Genomic DNA, 4,926 nt, shown 5'->3' on the forward strand with positions numbered 1-4,926 from the left:
GGGGGGGGGGGGGGGGGGGGGGGGGGGGGGGGGGGGGGGGGGGGGGGGGGGGGGGGGGGGGGGGGGGGGGGAGACATGTTTTGCTTCAGTCATAAAGCTCTCATCAGTGTTGAATCAGTCATTTCATGTACTGCTAAGTGATTTTACTTTTGGACACCTGAGCTCTTTTAGTGAGGACTCAAGTGACATGTTCTACAAGTGAGGCATCAATCTAACTCCATTCCCACTCTCCCTACAACTCTAACATGTAGCAGAGTTTGAAACAGGGATGCATTCAATAAACGTGCAGTGAATAAATAGAATTGCACTATGCCATCCAGCCTGACATTGCCTGCTTTGTGGGATCTTAATAAGACTGGACAAATAATCACAGTAGTTGAGTTCCTGAATTCTCTAAAAACAAATGATTTTTTTAAATGTAAGATATAATCTATGTCCCTCCTAAAAGTCTCTATAAAAAGGATAATATTCACAAGGGATATACTTTGTGCTTGAAGCTAAGCCTGGTATGGCTTAATTTACAGTAGAGTAGCATGTAAATTTATGATAATAAATTATATTATTTAAATGAAATTATAAAAATAAGAGTCTCCCACTCATATTCAACTTGCATGAATGCTGACACTTCTTGAAGAATATGGAGGTCTGATTTGTATTCAGACCTGAATACCAGCATGAACCACAAGAGCCCAGGGACTGCTGGTTTCAAGTATGTAGATCAGAAGCCCAAACATCCGCACAGTGCATTTAACATTTCTAGCACGTCTCCACCCAATAAGCCATGAGGAAATCAGCTCAATACAGGGCTTCGAGTTATGAGATGATGTTGACAAAATCATTCAACACCATTTCTCAGAGTTCACTGAGAAAGAAGGCTAGAACAGGAAGGGGAAGAAAAGAAGTACATTAGAAGGTATGATGGAAGAACTAGGAAGGTGAAGAGAGAGAGAAAAGTAGAGAATAAAAAAAAATCAAAGAACTATTTGCCACAGTACTTAATCCACCAAATCTAAAAGAAAACAAACCAGTCAGTGGCCTCTGAAGGCAGGAACTGATTTTGAGACATGTTGATCATGTCTCTAATTATCCAACTCATGAAATACTTTACTGAATTAAGAAATATCAAACACTGAGAAGTACTTCTGGCCAAAGATTTAATCCATCTGAGTTGCAAAGACCACAACACACAGGAGGAAACATGGTTGCCTAAACAGTCCATCAAACTACTGCCAAAGGCCCTCATTGGATTCCACTTAGGGGGCTGAGAGTCTCCTCTGTCTACCACATCTGGCTGGGCTTAAGCATCAGCTTTAACACCTGCATCCGTTGTGAGGTTTGCAAGGGAGTTAGTGCTCACCAGAGAAACAACTCACCTCCACCTCCAGATTAGTCACATCAAATCCTCATTATTCATAATTTTGGAACCTTATCTCTGAGGTTTGCTGCATGCAAACATCACTCCCAACTACCATCCTTGTAAAATTTATGGGAGGAGTGATTAAAAGTATTAGCTTTGGGGTCAGAGACACAAGGCTTTGAACCCTGGATCTTTCATTTAGTAGCTGTGCAAATTTGGGCAAGTTTATTTACTTCATTGAGCTTTCATTTCCTTAGGGCTCAAATACAGATGATCACAGTATCTACTTTCATTGGATTATAGTGAGAATCAAATGATATGACATATATAAATCTCTTAGCAAATGCCTGGCAAATAAAAAGCTTTCAATGATTTTTTAAAAATGTCTTACCAGAGTCCAAAGATATCAAATGACTTGCCTGAGGTGATACAGAAGCAGGCCATCACCATTTGCTCTTCATTATCATGAATTACTACTTGTATTACATATTATTTACCCTCTTATCTAGTCTATTGTAAATGTGCTAAATTTAAAAAAGAGACTTGTTTCATGTCTCCTAAACATTTCGAAATCTTTGGAGAAACAGTTATTTATCACCATTCTCTGTTCATAAACATTCAGTTAGGCTCACATCTAAATGTCAAGTGTTCAGACCTGTAAACATTTAAATACTTTTGCCAGTAAAATTTCATGAGTTTCCTCACAAAGTGTTCAATTAATTCCACTAGCTAGATGTGATCTTATTCCTTAAAAGAGCAATTAATCTTAGCTGGTGGTGTTTTGTTTTTCTCTTTAATCAAAATTAAAATATTCTTGAGGACAGGATTGTGACTTCCACTTCCCTTCATATCCTATTCGATATTTGGCAAGGTATTAAGCCTAAAGAAATGTTTAATATTTGTCTGATCAGGTACATTCTTGGTATTATTGAACACAACTATGATACCTTCTATTTTGAGAAAAGGAACAAACTGAGTTTCTATCTCAAACCAAAGGTTAGGACTATAATATCTTAGGAAAATTTTAAGAACATTGTTCAATCCAAGGAACTACTTTGAGGCCACTGTGACAACTTCAGACTACACAGATTCAGTGAACCCACCTCCTTGAATTTCCAGACTCACCATTTCTCACCAATCCATATCGTGAGGAGAAAATCTCCATACTGTTAAAAACATTAGAGTAATATAATCTAAATTTCATCAACCTGTGTGTTCACATGAGCTATCACTGACAAGAGTATCTCCCCTTTCATTCATTGTATTTGAAGAGTGAAGGACTTCAACAATGCCATTCTTCCCCGGCTTTTCTAGTTACATGGTAGCCACCACTTGTGTAATCATGGACGGTCTTCCTATGACCTTGTCTCTGTCTCTGCCCACCCTTCACACTACACTTAAAGTCACAGAATATAGCCCTTTCTAAGTGTATGGAAATCCTAATTCCTCGCCTAGGATTCTGTGCCTGACGTTCTCAAACCTATAAATCCACCAGATGCCAAAATGGCACCATGTTCCATTCATTGCCTGCTTGACCACAGCCCACAGAAGTCCTTATGGTATAGGAGAGAATGCCACACTTCTGGGTGTCCTCACTTATCAACCCACATATGTCATAATACTGTGGTTAGATACATGGGCTCCAGGATCAGGCCACCTAAGAAAGAACCCTAGCTCTAATACTCAGCTAATTCTGTGAACTTGAGAATATTATTGTCCCTGTCTGAGCTTCAGTCTCCTTATCTGTAAAACAGGGATAATGCTATAATCTCAAAGGTTTATTTTAAAGGGTGAATGAGATAACGTGTATAAAGCAGTCAGTATAATATGTTGCACATAGTAAACACTCAATGAATGTTGACTATTGTTATACCCTGAGAATGAATCACTGGGCAATTATTATTTAACGACTGGTTGCCATATCCAGCAAGAAACCTCTAAAAGTATAAATCCTTTTTGGCCAGGCATTATTCTGGACCATTATCACATGGTTTAATATTCACAACAACTGCTGAAATAAACATTATTCTCATTGTTTTTATGGGCTCATAGAACTTGTTTACCCAATGTTAATTTGTCTCAATAAAAGCCAATAGCTGTTCAAAGCCCCTGTTTTCTCCACTAAGCCATGGTGCCTCTCATGCTTCAGAAAATGAAACCACTTCATTGGTGACATAGTTATAGTAAAATAAGCAACACACTCATAGAGTTAACTGCAGTCCAGAAAGTTGTCTGGCTTCAGCGTATTTCACTTTCTGTCCACAGTTCATAAGGACACACCCATCTATACAACTGTAGGATTGTCACCTTTGAAGTTTTATTTATTTTAAAGTCAGTAAGGATGTGTCTTTACAAAGTAACTGGAAGTGATCCTCCCTCAGGCACTGAAGACTTCCCAGCAGGAGCCCAGCAGTGGTTTATCTCAAAGACTTTGGGCCCACTGGCTCTTCTAAACCTCTTTATAAGTAAAGGCTCTCAATCAGTTAATCATTTCTGAAGCACTCATTTCCTAAAGTGGGAATCCTCTTGTTTGGAAGAGAGAGGAAAAAGGCAAGGTCTGGGATGCTACTTTCAGGCTCTGGCATGGGACACTCACTAGGGCTGGGAATGTGGAGAATTCAGGCCCATCATTCAAGGCTCTACCTACTCCCAGTTCTAGGTTCAATTACCAACCTCCTCTATACCACCTTATGAGTCCTCCTACTTCAGGAAGTCCTACTTCAGGAAGGACTATCTTCAATACTTCAGTAAACTAAATTCTAGCAAAACCCTTCCTAAATCTTCACATGCCTCTCACTAAAAAGGCACATCGGAAGAAGAGTGGTCTGAGATACTCCTTTAAAAAATCTATCTTCCAATTTCTGTTTCCTGTAAGGGCAAGATACAAAGTTTTCACTCATTTTCATTTCTGAAGTCAGAATGTGTCACACAGTAGATGCATACAAATGATGTGAAAGTATCCCTTTCCTTTTCTCTAAAATTGTTATTACAACAATGATGCATTGACATTTCCAAACTGCTTAGAATTCAGTAAAAGCCAAATAAAGACAATACCTTCCTCTGAGTTCCTTTGGTATTTTGTATTTTCCTCTATTAATTTTAAACCATTTATTTCATATCTGTCTCCTCTACTAGCCTACAACTGCCTTAAAACCATTTGTTTTCATATTTGTCTCCCTTACTTGTCTATAAATGCCTTAAGGAATGGAACTTAGCTTTGTTTGTCTTTGTTGCCTCAGCAAAATGCTCAGTTTCTGAAATCTAGTAGGAGATCAACAAATGTTTGGATAGATGAGTGGATGGATGGATGGACAAATGAATAGACAGATGGAATCTTCGCAGACTTGTGAAAAAGCAGGTCGTTGAGCTAACCTAACTTGAATCTCTCCCTTTTATGTGTCATCCTTTCATTGGACTATAAATTTAGAGATTATAGAGATGGCAATACCGTCAACTAACACCTTCCATTTCTTCTATCTTTGTGGTTCTTCTAGCCATTCAAAGGGCATGAAAAGAGACCAAGACTCCTCCATCCAGCCATTTTGTTTACAGACAAGGAATCCTTTCTC

The 4,926-nt window shown here is 38.8% G+C and overlaps 1 long non-coding RNA gene across 1 annotated transcript in view; it reads right to left on the bottom strand.

Moving 5' to 3' along the window:
* Positions 1 to 2,577, bottom strand: part of LOC115272260 — a 78,291-nt gene extending 75,714 nt beyond the window's left edge. The window contains exon 1 of the long non-coding RNA XR_003900343.1: positions 2,483 to 2,577. This is a non-coding gene — a long non-coding RNA (uncharacterized LOC115272260). The remainder of the gene's footprint in view (positions 1 to 2,482) is intronic.
* Between the last annotated feature and the right edge of the window lie 2,349 nt (positions 2,578 to 4,926).

The sequence above is a fragment of the Suricata suricatta genome, chromosome 1 (genome assembly GCF_006229205.1).
Source record: "Suricata suricatta isolate VVHF042 chromosome 1, meerkat_22Aug2017_6uvM2_HiC, whole genome shotgun sequence".
NCBI classification, from domain to species: domain Eukaryota; kingdom Metazoa; phylum Chordata; class Mammalia; order Carnivora; family Herpestidae; genus Suricata; species Suricata suricatta.